The sequence below is a fragment of the Schistocerca americana genome, chromosome 1 (genome assembly GCF_021461395.2).
Source record: "Schistocerca americana isolate TAMUIC-IGC-003095 chromosome 1, iqSchAmer2.1, whole genome shotgun sequence".
Classification (NCBI taxonomy): domain Eukaryota; kingdom Metazoa; phylum Arthropoda; class Insecta; order Orthoptera; family Acrididae; genus Schistocerca; species Schistocerca americana.
In genome coordinates this window covers 417,084,224-417,098,928 of record NC_060119.1, presented here as the reverse complement: position 1 = coordinate 417,098,928, position 14,705 = coordinate 417,084,224, and the positions used below count along the sequence as shown (strand labels likewise).

The 14,705-nt window shown below is 52.3% G+C and overlaps 13 non-coding genes and 1 pseudogene across 13 annotated transcripts; all 14 read right to left on the bottom strand.

Annotated features, from left to right (window-relative positions):
* Positions 1-279: 279 nt before the first annotated feature.
* LOC124553043 lies at positions 280-472 on the bottom strand. Its single transcript, XR_006968002.1, has one exon. It is a non-coding gene; the product is annotated as a U2 spliceosomal RNA (small nuclear RNA).
* A 725-nt stretch (positions 473-1,197) lies between these two features.
* On the bottom strand, positions 1,198-1,390 carry LOC124553032. The gene has a single exon (XR_006968001.1). It is a non-coding gene; the product is annotated as a U2 spliceosomal RNA (small nuclear RNA).
* A 725-nt stretch (positions 1,391-2,115) lies between these two features.
* Positions 2,116-2,308, bottom strand: LOC124553021. Its single transcript, XR_006968000.1, has one exon. It is a non-coding gene; the product is annotated as a U2 spliceosomal RNA (small nuclear RNA).
* A 735-nt stretch (positions 2,309-3,043) lies between these two features.
* Positions 3,044-3,236, bottom strand: LOC124553010. The gene has a single exon (XR_006967999.1). It is a non-coding gene; the product is annotated as a U2 spliceosomal RNA (small nuclear RNA).
* Positions 3,237-3,961: 725 nt separating this feature from the next.
* Positions 3,962-4,154, bottom strand: LOC124552988. The gene has a single exon (XR_006967998.1). It is a non-coding gene; the product is annotated as a U2 spliceosomal RNA (small nuclear RNA).
* Positions 4,155-4,879: 725 nt separating this feature from the next.
* On the bottom strand, positions 4,880-5,072 carry LOC124552976. Its single transcript, XR_006967997.1, has one exon. It is a non-coding gene; the product is annotated as a U2 spliceosomal RNA (small nuclear RNA).
* Positions 5,073-5,807: 735 nt separating this feature from the next.
* On the bottom strand, positions 5,808-6,000 carry LOC124552965. The gene has a single exon (XR_006967996.1). It is a non-coding gene; the product is annotated as a U2 spliceosomal RNA (small nuclear RNA).
* Positions 6,001-6,726: 726 nt separating this feature from the next.
* Positions 6,727-6,919, bottom strand: LOC124552954. The gene has a single exon (XR_006967995.1). It is a non-coding gene; the product is annotated as a U2 spliceosomal RNA (small nuclear RNA).
* A 734-nt stretch (positions 6,920-7,653) lies between these two features.
* On the bottom strand, positions 7,654-7,846 carry LOC124552943. The gene has a single exon (XR_006967994.1). It is a non-coding gene; the product is annotated as a U2 spliceosomal RNA (small nuclear RNA).
* A 734-nt stretch (positions 7,847-8,580) lies between these two features.
* LOC124552932 lies at positions 8,581-8,773 on the bottom strand. The gene has a single exon (XR_006967993.1). It is a non-coding gene; the product is annotated as a U2 spliceosomal RNA (small nuclear RNA).
* Positions 8,774-9,508: 735 nt separating this feature from the next.
* On the bottom strand, positions 9,509-9,701 carry LOC124552921. Its single transcript, XR_006967992.1, has one exon. It is a non-coding gene; the product is annotated as a U2 spliceosomal RNA (small nuclear RNA).
* Positions 9,702-10,436: 735 nt separating this feature from the next.
* On the bottom strand, positions 10,437-10,629 carry LOC124552910. The gene has a single exon (XR_006967991.1). It is a non-coding gene; the product is annotated as a U2 spliceosomal RNA (small nuclear RNA).
* A 734-nt stretch (positions 10,630-11,363) lies between these two features.
* Positions 11,364-11,556, bottom strand: LOC124552899. Its single transcript, XR_006967990.1, has one exon. It is a non-coding gene; the product is annotated as a U2 spliceosomal RNA (small nuclear RNA).
* Positions 11,557-12,280: 724 nt separating this feature from the next.
* On the bottom strand, positions 12,281-12,452 carry LOC124553930 (annotated as a pseudogene).
* Between the last annotated feature and the right edge of the window lie 2,253 nt (positions 12,453-14,705).

Here is a 14,705-nt window from a genome sequence, read left to right as displayed (position 1 = left end):
ACCATATGTGACGCCAACGAGGCATCCGAAGGCACTCTTCTGTGCCCATATAAATTACCAGCCTAGTGTAATGCGGCTGCAAGAGCGTTCCGGCTAACCGCAAAAAAAAAAAAAAAAAAAAAAAAAACTTCGTAAGATAATGTTAAATTAATTACAAGAAATCGAGGTGTGTAAGCAGCTAACTACTGGGCAAATCGACAACTACAACAAGTTTTGCTACCAGCGGAATATCTGATCACTACAGAATATTAACCCATTTCAGGCTGTGTTTTAATTAATGTTAGGTGGGCCGATCCCGGCGGTACTGCAATGCCGGGCCAACCCGCGACAGAGGTGGAGCAAGCCCCTAGCACTCCGTCATGAGCCAAAAATGAGTTTAATATTCTGGTCCTGCGATGCAGGACGTATCAGATATTAAGCTGATAAGAACAGATACTACACTTTGATCTTAGCCAAAAGGCCGAGAAGCGATAAGGAAAAACCGCAAGTCGAAGGGCCTAAATGCTTGCAGCGTGTGCGCTCCACATGTGGGAGTGACACACGGTGGTACGGGCCGATATGGCAACAGGCGACCGTCGAAAACATCGCAAAAGCAAGTGCCGGAAAGAAGGACAATTCGCGAGAGCACTCGTCAACAGCCCAGTACTACCCTCCACGGCGAACAGTAAACTGCGACTCCCATTTGAACGCCGCCGGCTGCCAGGGCAGTGGAGAAGCCGTGAGGCCGCCCCACAGCAGCGCCAGGCCGGCGCGAGCTACACCGGCGCGAGGCCGGCGCGAGCTACACCTAGCCGAGTGCTTACATCGTCCACCGCCTACTGCATACGTGTGTACACACGTATTCTGCGTGCGTGCGGCGGCGACGACGACGTTCGCGAGGAGCTAAGGATATAACTCCAAAAAATTTAATTAAAATTATCTGTGGCCGGACCATATGTGACGCCAACGAGGCATCCGAAGGCACTCTTCTGTGCCCATATAAATTACCAGCCTAGTGTAATGCGGCTGCAAGAGCGTTCCGGCTAACCGCAAAAAAAAAAAAAAACTTCGTAAGATAATGTTAAATTAATTACAAGAAATCGAGGTGTGTAAGCAGCTAACTACTGGGCAAATCGACAACTACAACAAGTTTTGCTACCAGCGGAATATCTGATCACTACAGAATATTAACCCATTTCAGGCTGTGTTTTAATTAATGTTAGGTGGGCCGATCCCGGCGGTACTGCAATGCCGGGCCAACCCGCGACAGAGGTGGAGCAAGCCCCTAGCACTCCGTCATGAGCCAAAAATGAGTTTAATATTCTGGTCCTGCGATGCAGGACGTATCAGATATTAAGCTGATAAGAACAGATACTACACTTTGATCTTAGCCAAAAGGCCGAGAAGCGATAAGGAAAAACCGCAAGTCGAAGGGCCTAAATGCTTGCAGCGTGTGCGCTCCACATGTGGGAGTGACACACGGTGGTACGGGCCGATATGGCAACAGGCGACCGTCGAAAACATCGCAAAAGCAAGTGCCGGAAAGAAGGACAATTCGCGAGAGCACTCGTCAACAGCCCAGTACTACCCTCCACGGCGAACAGTAAACTGCGACTCCCATTTGAACGCCGCCGGCTGCCAGGGCAGTGGAGAAGCCGTGAGGCCGCCCCACAGCAGCGCCAGGCCGGCGCGAGCTACACCGGCGCGAGGCCGGCGCGAGCTACACCTAGCCGAGTGCTTACATCGTCCACCGCCTACTGCATACGTGTGTACACACGTATTCTGCGTGCGTGCGGCGGCGACGACGACGTTCGCGAGGAGCTAAGGATATAACTCCAAAAAATTTAATTAAAATTATCTGTGGCCGGACCATATGTGACGCCAACGAGGCATCCGAAGGCACTCTTCTGTGCCCATATAAATTACCAGCCTAGTGTAATGCGGCTGCAAGAGCGTTCCGGCTAACCGCAAAAAAAAAAAAAAACTTCGTAAGATAATGTTAAATTAATTACAAGAAATCGAGGTGTGTAAGCAGCTAACTACTGGGCAAATCGACAACTACAACAAGTTTTGCTACCAGCGGAATATCTGATCACTACAGAATATTAACCCATTTCAGGCTGTGTTTTAATTAATGTTAGGTGGGCCGATCCCGGCGGTACTGCAATGCCGGGCCAACCCGCGACAGAGGTGGAGCAAGCCCCTAGCACTCCGTCATGAGCCAAAAATGAGTTTAATATTCTGGTCCTGCGATGCAGGACGTATCAGATATTAAGCTGATAAGAACAGATACTACACTTTGATCTTAGCCAAAAGGCCGAGAAGCGATAAGGAAAAACCGCAAGTCGAAGGGCCTAAATGCTTGCAGCGTGTGCGCTCCACATGTGGGAGTGACACACGGTGGTACGGGCCGATATGGCAACAGGCGACCGTCGAAAACATCGCAAAAGCAAGTGCCGGAAAGAAGGACAATTCGCGAGAGCACTCGTCAACAGCCCAGTACTACCCTCCACGGCGAACAGTAAACTGCGACTCCCATTTGAACGCCGCCGGCTGCCAGGGCAGTGGAGAAGCCGTGAGGCCGCCCCACAGCAGCGCCAGGCCGGCGCGAGCTACACCGGCGCGAGGCCGGCGCGAGCTACACCTAGCCGAGTGCTTACATCGTCCACCGCCTACTGCATACGTGTGTACACACGTATTCTGCGTGCGTGCGGCGGCGACGACGACGTTCGCGAGGAGCTAAGGATATAACTCCAAAAAATTTAATTAAAATTATCTGTGGCCGGACCATATGTGACGCCAACGAGGCATCCGAAGGCACTCTTCTGTGCCCATATAAATTACCAGCCTAGTGTAATGCGGCTGCAAGAGCGTTCCGGCTAACCGCAAAAAAAAAAAAAAAAAAAAAAAAACTTCGTAAGATAATGTTAAATTAATTACAAGAAATCGAGGTGTGTAAGCAGCTAACTACTGGGCAAATCGACAACTACAACAAGTTTTGCTACCAGCGGAATATCTGATCACTACAGAATATTAACCCATTTCAGGCTGTGTTTTAATTAATGTTAGGTGGGCCGATCCCGGCGGTACTGCAATGCCGGGCCAACCCGCGACAGAGGTGGAGCAAGCCCCTAGCACTCCGTCATGAGCCAAAAATGAGTTTAATATTCTGGTCCTGCGATGCAGGACGTATCAGATATTAAGCTGATAAGAACAGATACTACACTTTGATCTTAGCCAAAAGGCCGAGAAGCGATAAGGAAAAACCGCAAGTCGAAGGGCCTAAATGCTTGCAGCGTGTGCGCTCCACATGTGGGAGTGACACACGGTGGTACGGGCCGATATGGCAACAGGCGACCGTCGAAAACATCGCAAAAGCAAGTGCCGGAAAGAAGGACAATTCGCGAGAGCACTCGTCAACAGCCCAGTACTACCCTCCACGGCGAACAGTAAACTGCGACTCCCATTTGAACGCCGCCGGCTGCCAGGGCAGTGGAGAAGCCGTGAGGCCGCCCCACAGCAGCGCCAGGCCGGCGCGAGCTACACCGGCGCGAGGCCGGCGCGAGCTACACCTAGCCGAGTGCTTACATCGTCCACCGCCTACTGCATACGTGTGTACACACGTATTCTGCGTGCGTGCGGCGGCGACGACGACGTTCGCGAGGAGCTAAGGATATAACTCCAAAAAATTTAATTAAAATTATCTGTGGCCGGACCATATGTGACGCCAACGAGGCATCCGAAGGCACTCTTCTGTGCCCATATAAATTACCAGCCTAGTGTAATGCGGCTGCAAGAGCGTTCCGGCTAACCGCAAAAAAAAAAAAAAACTTCGTAAGATAATGTTAAATTAATTACAAGAAATCGAGGTGTGTAAGCAGCTAACTACTGGGCAAATCGACAACTACAACAAGTTTTGCTACCAGCGGAATATCTGATCACTACAGAATATTAACCCATTTCAGGCTGTGTTTTAATTAATGTTAGGTGGGCCGATCCCGGCGGTACTGCAATGCCGGGCCAACCCGCGACAGAGGTGGAGCAAGCCCCTAGCACTCCGTCATGAGCCAAAAATGAGTTTAATATTCTGGTCCTGCGATGCAGGACGTATCAGATATTAAGCTGATAAGAACAGATACTACACTTTGATCTTAGCCAAAAGGCCGAGAAGCGATAAGGAAAAACCGCAAGTCGAAGGGCCTAAATGCTTGCAGCGTGTGCGCTCCACATGTGGGAGTGACACACGGTGGTACGGGCCGATATGGCAACAGGCGACCGTCGAAAACATCGCAAAAGCAAGTGCCGGAAAGAAGGACAATTCGCGAGAGCACTCGTCAACAGCCCAGTACTACCCTCCACGGCGAACAGTAAACTGCGACTCCCATTTGAACGCCGCCGGCTGCCAGGGCAGTGGAGAAGCCGTGAGGCCGCCCCACAGCAGCGCCAGGCCGGCGCGAGCTACACCGGCGCGAGGCCGGCGCGAGCTACACCTAGCCGAGTGCTTACATCGTCCACCGCCTACTGCATACGTGTGTACACACGTATTCTGCGTGCGTGCGGCGGCGACGACGACGTTCGCGAGGAGCTAAGGATATAACTCCAAAAAATTTAATTAAAATTATCTGTGGCCGGACCATATGTGACGCCAACGAGGCATCCGAAGGCACTCTTCTGTGCCCATATAAATTACCAGCCTAGTGTAATGCGGCTGCAAGAGCGTTCCGGCTAACCGCAAAAAAAAAAAAAAACTTCGTAAGATAATGTTAAATTAATTACAAGAAATCGAGGTGTGTAAGCAGCTAACTACTGGGCAAATCGACAACTACAACAAGTTTTGCTACCAGCGGAATATCTGATCACTACAGAATATTAACCCATTTCAGGCTGTGTTTTAATTAATGTTAGGTGGGCCGATCCCGGCGGTACTGCAATGCCGGGCCAACCCGCGACAGAGGTGGAGCAAGCCCCTAGCACTCCGTCATGAGCCAAAAATGAGTTTAATATTCTGGTCCTGCGATGCAGGACGTATCAGATATTAAGCTGATAAGAACAGATACTACACTTTGATCTTAGCCAAAAGGCCGAGAAGCGATAAGGAAAAACCGCAAGTCGAAGGGCCTAAATGCTTGCAGCGTGTGCGCTCCACATGTGGGAGTGACACACGGTGGTACGGGCCGATATGGCAACAGGCGACCGTCGAAAACATCGCAAAAGCAAGTGCCGGAAAGAAGGACAATTCGCGAGAGCACTCGTCAACAGCCCAGTACTACCCTCCACGGCGAACAGTAAACTGCGACTCCCATTTGAACGCCGCCGGCTGCCAGGGCAGTGGAGAAGCCGTGAGGCCGCCCCACAGCAGCGCCAGGCCGGCGCGAGCTACACCGGCGCGAGGCCGGCGCGAGCTACACCTAGCCGAGTGCTTACATCGTCCACCGCCTACTGCATACGTGTGTACACACGTATTCTGCGTGCGTGCGGCGGCGACGACGACGTTCGCGAGGAGCTAAGGATATAACTCCAAAAAATTTAATTAAAATTATCTGTGGCCGGACCATATGTGACGCCAACGAGGCATCCGAAGGCACTCTTCTGTGCCCATATAAATTACCAGCCTAGTGTAATGCGGCTGCAAGAGCGTTCCGGCTAACCGCAAAAAAAAAAAAAAAAAAAAAAAAACTTCGTAAGATAATGTTAAATTAATTACAAGAAATCGAGGTGTGTAAGCAGCTAACTACTGGGCAAATCGACAACTACAACAAGTTTTGCTACCAGCGGAATATCTGATCACTACAGAATATTAACCCATTTCAGGCTGTGTTTTAATTAATGTTAGGTGGGCCGATCCCGGCGGTACTGCAATGCCGGGCCAACCCGCGACAGAGGTGGAGCAAGCCCCTAGCACTCCGTCATGAGCCAAAAATGAGTTTAATATTCTGGTCCTGCGATGCAGGACGTATCAGATATTAAGCTGATAAGAACAGATACTACACTTTGATCTTAGCCAAAAGGCCGAGAAGCGATAAGGAAAAACCGCAAGTCGAAGGGCCTAAATGCTTGCAGCGTGTGCGCTCCACATGTGGGAGTGACACACGGTGGTACGGGCCGATATGGCAACAGGCGACCGTCGAAAACATCGCAAAAGCAAGTGCCGGAAAGAAGGACAATTCGCGAGAGCACTCGTCAACAGCCCAGTACTACCCTCCACGGCGAACAGTAAACTGCGACTCCCATTTGAACGCCGCCGGCTGCCAGGGCAGTGGAGAAGCCGTGAGGCCGCCCCACAGCAGCGCCAGGCCGGCGCGAGCTACACCGGCGCGAGGCCGGCGCGAGCTACACCTAGCCGAGTGCTTACATCGTCCACCGCCTACTGCATACGTGTGTACACACGTATTCTGCGTGCGTGCGGCGGCGACGACGACGTTCGCGAGGAGCTAAGGATATAACTCCAAAAAATTTAATTAAAATTATCTGTGGCCGGACCATATGTGACGCCAACGAGGCATCCGAAGGCACTCTTCTGTGCCCATATAAATTACCAGCCTAGTGTAATGCGGCTGCAAGAGCGTTCCGGCTAACCGCAAAAAAAAAAAAAAAACTTCGTAAGATAATGTTAAATTAATTACAAGAAATCGAGGTGTGTAAGCAGCTAACTACTGGGCAAATCGACAACTACAACAAGTTTTGCTACCAGCGGAATATCTGATCACTACAGAATATTAACCCATTTCAGGCTGTGTTTTAATTAATGTTAGGTGGGCCGATCCCGGCGGTACTGCAATGCCGGGCCAACCCGCGACAGAGGTGGAGCAAGCCCCTAGCACTCCGTCATGAGCCAAAAATGAGTTTAATATTCTGGTCCTGCGATGCAGGACGTATCAGATATTAAGCTGATAAGAACAGATACTACACTTTGATCTTAGCCAAAAGGCCGAGAAGCGATAAGGAAAAACCGCAAGTCGAAGGGCCTAAATGCTTGCAGCGTGTGCGCTCCACATGTGGGAGTGACACACGGTGGTACGGGCCGATATGGCAACAGGCGACCGTCGAAAACATCGCAAAAGCAAGTGCCGGAAAGAAGGACAATTCGCGAGAGCACTCGTCAACAGCCCAGTACTACCCTCCACGGCGAACAGTAAACTGCGACTCCCATTTGAACGCCGCCGGCTGCCAGGGCAGTGGAGAAGCCGTGAGGCCGCCCCACAGCAGCGCCAGGCCGGCGCGAGCTACACCGGCGCGAGGCCGGCGCGAGCTACACCTAGCCGAGTGCTTACATCGTCCACCGCCTACTGCATACGTGTGTACACACGTATTCTGCGTGCGTGCGGCGGCGACGACGACGTTCGCGAGGAGCTAAGGATATAACTCCAAAAAATTTAATTAAAATTATCTGTGGCCGGACCATATGTGACGCCAACGAGGCATCCGAAGGCACTCTTCTGTGCCCATATAAATTACCAGCCTAGTGTAATGCGGCTGCAAGAGCGTTCCGGCTAACCGCAAAAAAAAAAAAAAAAAAAAAAAACTTCGTAAGATAATGTTAAATTAATTACAAGAAATCGAGGTGTGTAAGCAGCTAACTACTGGGCAAATCGACAACTACAACAAGTTTTGCTACCAGCGGAATATCTGATCACTACAGAATATTAACCCATTTCAGGCTGTGTTTTAATTAATGTTAGGTGGGCCGATCCCGGCGGTACTGCAATGCCGGGCCAACCCGCGACAGAGGTGGAGCAAGCCCCTAGCACTCCGTCATGAGCCAAAAATGAGTTTAATATTCTGGTCCTGCGATGCAGGACGTATCAGATATTAAGCTGATAAGAACAGATACTACACTTTGATCTTAGCCAAAAGGCCGAGAAGCGATAAGGAAAAACCGCAAGTCGAAGGGCCTAAATGCTTGCAGCGTGTGCGCTCCACATGTGGGAGTGACACACGGTGGTACGGGCCGATATGGCAACAGGCGACCGTCGAAAACATCGCAAAAGCAAGTGCCGGAAAGAAGGACAATTCGCGAGAGCACTCGTCAACAGCCCAGTACTACCCTCCACGGCGAACAGTAAACTGCGACTCCCATTTGAACGCCGCCGGCTGCCAGGGCAGTGGAGAAGCCGTGAGGCCGCCCCACAGCAGCGCCAGGCCGGCGCGAGCTACACCGGCGCGAGGCCGGCGCGAGCTACACCTAGCCGAGTGCTTACATCGTCCACCGCCTACTGCATACGTGTGTACACACGTATTCTGCGTGCGTGCGGCGGCGACGACGACGTTCGCGAGGAGCTAAGGATATAACTCCAAAAAATTTAATTAAAATTATCTGTGGCCGGACCATATGTGACGCCAACGAGGCATCCGAAGGCACTCTTCTGTGCCCATATAAATTACCAGCCTAGTGTAATGCGGCTGCAAGAGCGTTCCGGCTAACCGCAAAAAAAAAAAAAAAAAAAAAAAACTTCGTAAGATAATGTTAAATTAATTACAAGAAATCGAGGTGTGTAAGCAGCTAACTACTGGGCAAATCGACAACTACAACAAGTTTTGCTACCAGCGGAATATCTGATCACTACAGAATATTAACCCATTTCAGGCTGTGTTTTAATTAATGTTAGGTGGGCCGATCCCGGCGGTACTGCAATGCCGGGCCAACCCGCGACAGAGGTGGAGCAAGCCCCTAGCACTCCGTCATGAGCCAAAAATGAGTTTAATATTCTGGTCCTGCGATGCAGGACGTATCAGATATTAAGCTGATAAGAACAGATACTACACTTTGATCTTAGCCAAAAGGCCGAGAAGCGATAAGGAAAAACCGCAAGTCGAAGGGCCTAAATGCTTGCAGCGTGTGCGCTCCACATGTGGGAGTGACACACGGTGGTACGGGCCGATATGGCAACAGGCGACCGTCGAAAACATCGCAAAAGCAAGTGCCGGAAAGAAGGACAATTCGCGAGAGCACTCGTCAACAGCCCAGTACTACCCTCCACGGCGAACAGTAAACTGCGACTCCCATTTGAACGCCGCCGGCTGCCAGGGCAGTGGAGAAGCCGTGAGGCCGCCCCACAGCAGCGCCAGGCCGGCGCGAGCTACACCGGCGCGAGGCCGGCGCGAGCTACACCTAGCCGAGTGCTTACATCGTCCACCGCCTACTGCATACGTGTGTACACACGTATTCTGCGTGCGTGCGGCGGCGACGACGACGTTCGCGAGGAGCTAAGGATATAACTCCAAAAAATTTAATTAAAATTATCTGTGGCCGGACCATATGTGACGCCAACGAGGCATCCGAAGGCACTCTTCTGTGCCCATATAAATTACCAGCCTAGTGTAATGCGGCTGCAAGAGCGTTCCGGCTAACCGCAAAAAAAAAAAAAAAAAAAAAAAAACTTCGTAAGATAATGTTAAATTAATTACAAGAAATCGAGGTGTGTAAGCAGCTAACTACTGGGCAAATCGACAACTACAACAAGTTTTGCTACCAGCGGAATATCTGATCACTACAGAATATTAACCCATTTCAGGCTGTGTTTTAATTAATGTTAGGTGGGCCGATCCCGGCGGTACTGCAATGCCGGGCCAACCCGCGACAGAGGTGGAGCAAGCCCCTAGCACTCCGTCATGAGCCAAAAATGAGTTTAATATTCTGGTCCTGCGATGCAGGACGTATCAGATATTAAGCTGATAAGAACAGATACTACACTTTGATCTTAGCCAAAAGGCCGAGAAGCGATAAGGAAAAACCGCAAGTCGAAGGGCCTAAATGCTTGCAGCGTGTGCGCTCCACATGTGGGAGTGACACACGGTGGTACGGGCCGATATGGCAACAGGCGACCGTCGAAAACATCGCAAAAGCAAGTGCCGGAAAGAAGGACAATTCGCGAGAGCACTCGTCAACAGCCCAGTACTACCCTCCACGGCGAACAGTAAACTGCGACTCCCATTTGAACGCCGCCGGCTGCCAGGGCAGTGGAGAAGCCGTGAGGCCGCCCCACAGCAGCGCCAGGCCGGCGCGAGCTACACCGGCGCGAGGCCGGCGCGAGCTACACCTAGCCGAGTGCTTACATCGTCCACCGCCTACTGCATACGTGTGTACACACGTATTCTGCGTGCGTGCGGCGGCGACGACGACGTTCGCGAGGAGCTAAGGATATAACTCCAAAAAATTTAATTAAAATTATCTGTGGCCGGACCATATGTGACGCCAACGAGGCATCCGAAGGCACTCTTCTGTGCCCATATAAATTACCAGCCTAGTGTAATGCGGCTGCAAGAGCGTTCCGGCTAACCGCAAAAAAAAAAAAAAAAAAAAAAAAACTTCGTAAGATAATGTTAAATTAATTACAAGAAATCGAGGTGTGTAAGCAGCTAACTACTGGGCAAATCGACAACTACAACAAGTTTTGCTACCAGCGGAATATCTGATCACTACAGAATATTAACCCATTTCAGGCTGTGTTTTAATTAATGTTAGGTGGGCCGATCCCGGCGGTACTGCAATGCCGGGCCAACCCGCGACAGAGGTGGAGCAAGCCCCTAGCACTCCGTCATGAGCCAAAAATGAGTTTAATATTCTGGTCCTGCGATGCAGGACGTATCAGATATTAAGCTGATAAGAACAGATACTACACTTTGATCTTAGCCAAAAGGCCGAGAAGCGATAAGGAAAAACCGCAAGTCGAAGGGCCTAAATGCTTGCAGCGTGTGCGCTCCACATGTGGGAGTGACACACGGTGGTACGGGCCGATATGGCAACAGGCGACCGTCGAAAACATCGCAAAAGCAAGTGCCGGAAAGAAGGACAATTCGCGAGAGCACTCGTCAACAGCCCAGTACTACCCTCCACGGCGAACAGTAAACTGCGACTCCCATTTGAACGCCGCCGGCTGCCAGGGCAGTGGAGAAGCCGTGAGGCCGCCCCACAGCAGCGCCAGGCCGGCGCGAGCTACACCGGCGCGAGGCCGGCGCGAGCTACACCTAGCCGAGTGCTTACATCGTCCACCGCCTACTGCATACGTGTGTACACACGTATTCTGCGTGCGTGCGGCGGCGACGACGACGTTCGCGAGGAGCTAAGGATATAACTCCAAAAAATTTAATTAAAATTATCTGTGGCCGGACCATATGTGACGCCAACGAGGCATCCGAAGGCACTCTTCTGTGCCCATATAAATTACCAGCCTAGTGTAATGCGGCTGCAAGAGCGTTCCGGCTAACCGCAAAAAAAAAAAAAAAAAAAAAAAACTTCGTAAGATAATGTTAAATTAATTACAAGAAATCGAGGTGTGTAAGCAGCTAACTACTGGGCAAATCGACAACTACAACAAGTTTTGCTACCAGCGGAATATCTGATCACTACAGAATATTAACCCATTTCAGGCTGTGTTTTAATTAATGTTAGGTGGGCCGATCCCGGCGGTACTGCAATGCCGGGCCAACCCGCGACAGAGGTGGAGCAAGCCCCTAGCACTCCGTCATGAGCCAAAAATGAGTTTAATATTCTGGTCCTGCGATGCAGGACGTATCAGATATTAAGCTGATAAGAACAGATACTACACTTTGATCTTAGCCAAAAGGCCGAGAAGCGATAAGGAAAAACCGCAAGTCGAAGGGCCTAAATGCTTGCAGCGTGTGCGCTCCACATGTGGGAGTGACACACGGTGGTACGGGCCGATATGGCAACAGGCGACCGTCGAAAACATCGCAAAAGCAAGTGCCGGAAAGAAGGACAATTCGCGAGAGCACTCGTCAACAGCCCAGTACTACCCTCCACGGCGAACAGTAAACTGCGACTCCCATTTGAACGCCGCCGGCTGCCAGGGCAGTGGAGAAGCCGTGAGGCCGCCCCACAGCAGCGCCAGGCCGGCGCGAGCTACACCGGCGCGAGGCCGGCGCGAGCTACACCTAGCCGAGTGCTTACATCGTCCACCGCCTACTGCATACGTGTGTACACACGTATTCTGCGTGCGTGCGGCGGCGACGACGACGTTCGCGAGGAGCTAAGGATATAACTCCAAAAAATTTAATTAAAATTATCTGTGGCCGGACCATATGTGACGCCAACGAGGCATCCGAAGGCACTCTTCTGTGCCCATATAAATTACCAGCCTAGTGTAATGCGGCTGCAAGAGCGTTCCGGCTAACCGCAAAAAAAAAAAAAACTTCGTAAGATAATGTTAAATTAATTACAAGAAATCGAGGTGTGTAAGCAGCTAACTACTGGGCAAATCGACAACTACAACAAGTTTTGCTACCAGCGGAATATCTGATCACTACAGAATATTAACCCATTTCAGGCTGTGTTTTAATTAATGTTAGGTGGGCCGATCCCGGCGGTACTGCAATGCCGGGCCAACCCGCGACAGAGGTGGAGCAAGCCCCTAGCACTCCGTCATGAGCCAAAAATGAGTTTAATATTCTGGTCCTGCGATGCAGGACGTATCAGATATTAAGCTGATAAGAACAGATTTTTATTTTCCAGAGATAATTCTTAGTTACAGTTTTAAGAAGTATAAATTTAAGAAAGAATATCCATGACTCTATATAAATCGAGTATTACAAATTTAATGAAAATTTTAAGTTAAAATATATAGTAGACGGTTCTAACCGCACTTAAATAGTTGAATCTTATTCTAATTCGTGGGTTAAGCCCACTACTTAAATATTGGAAGACCGCGTTAGGCGCGGATGCTTAAGTATATTACCTTAAGACTAATTCCGCGGTAGGCGCGGCCTTAGATAATTCACACTGGGGAAAGTTTGGAGCTAGTTTTAGGGTCTATTTTATTTATTGCATTCTTCTCCATGCCCTGACAGCACACTGCACATGCACGGCTGCCAGCGGCTGGTGTGCCACGCACGCAGGCGGGTCACACACAGCCGGACTTCTCCCCTCTGTCCGCCTTGCGGCAGATGTCACCGGGGTGTCGTGGCAGGAGGGCGTTGCTTCCCACGCTGGCTGGAGACTGCCGGGCAGTAGGCACACGTTTGGCGCCGCCTAGCACCGCGCCAACCGAGGTGGGGGCCATATTCGGCGGACACCACGGAGGGAGGGGCACCAGGCAGCACCGCACGCACCGCTACTGACTCGGCACTGCTGCAGTGTGGCGCGAAGATGGTGTAGCGCCGCAGGTCCCGCGTCGTGGAGGAGAATCTCGACGCCGACGTCACGAAGGCACCGACCTCGAAGTTCTCCGACGACTGCAGTCTCGAGGGTCTCGCAGCCTGACGTCAGAGCATGCCACAGTCTAGGGGGACACATACTGGCGGTGGCCAGTAATGTGTTCCACGTAAATGTCGCGGGACCACTTGATGGTGTCAGACACCATCAGCCGCCGCATCAGTTGGCAGTAGCGGCTAGCGATGCCTAGGTGCCGAAGCACTGCATCGTTCTGGCGGTCCCACGCCCCCAGACTGCCAACAACCAGGGCGTCGACAGTGACGGAATAGCCGCGAGCGGCTAATCCGCGCGCAACGTCGGCGTACTTTATCCTCTTCAGTTGCCGAGCGTTGTCGAGCGCAATCCGCCTATTCTCGAAGGGGATTGTCACATCGACGATGGTCACAGTCTTAGCGGCCTCGTCAGTTATTACGAGGTCCGGACGCAGCCCACTGCTGTCCCCTATGACGGCTTGGTTGATCCTGATGTCAGGAACAGCAGCGTTTCCTCTCCTTGGCCGCCCAGCGACTGCTGTCGCGAGGCGGTTGAGGACCGCGTTGTGGCGATACTGCAGGGCTGCTGAGTGCACCATGCACGCGTTGATCACGTGCGGGAGCGTCTCGTTGTTGTGGCCACAGCGTCGGCAGGCTTTGTTGTTGTTTGCCCGCCCATCAAAGCGGCGACAACCGTTCAGAGGCACGACTCCGAGCCTGGCGCGATGGATAAAGCGCCAGTCTGCGAAGCGGGTGTATTTGCCTCCCGCTATGAAGTGGTTGGACGCTGTGGACTCCCTGGTACACTCGAACACCTTCCCCTGGTCAGGTTTCCTGAGTAGGAGGTTGCGCAGGCGCTGCCTCAGACACTCGCGGAGCGTCCGCGAGAGAAGACGTTTGGCGCCCCCTCCCACCCGGACATGCTCGACGCCAGTGTTGACGGTGCGTCCCACGCTGTCATCATCGTGTTGCGGTCCATCGCCGCCATCATCGAGGTGTCGTGTAGTCACAGGCGCCGTCCCCTCCGTGGCCGGCTGCGTCACCCCTCCGATGCCGCCGTGTTCCGCGTCGTCAGCGATGGCGGGTCGGCCGCCGACCTCCACCTGCAACTCAGAAAGCAGCTCACTCCAGCGCCAAGTGACGCCACGCGGCGCTAGGCGCCTTGTGGCGTTCCTGACGCGCGTCCACAGTGACTGGATGTCACCTCCGTCGCGTGCGAGGTCACCCTCAGTGCTGCCGCTAAGGTAGGTGGCCAAGTCGGAACGACTCGGCTCCCTCCCCAGTCGGCGTCGCGCGGCCGTAGATAGTGTGGCCCAGGCGATGTCTCGGACGGTGGCGTCGTCGCAGTGCAGCATGCGGAAGCCGTGGACGATCGTCGAGATGTCCGCAGCGTCCGCGAGCGGCGTCAGGCCGCATCCTCCCTCTCCCAGCGCGAGGTACAGCTGTTCGGTGGACGCACGCTGTGGGAGGAACAGCCATGATTTGACAGCCGCTTTCACTGCCTTGTCGAGTGCAGATAGCGGCCCCTTGCGTACCGCTCCGCCCCGCATGACAAAGTCAAGCCTAGGGAGGAGAAAGACACGCAC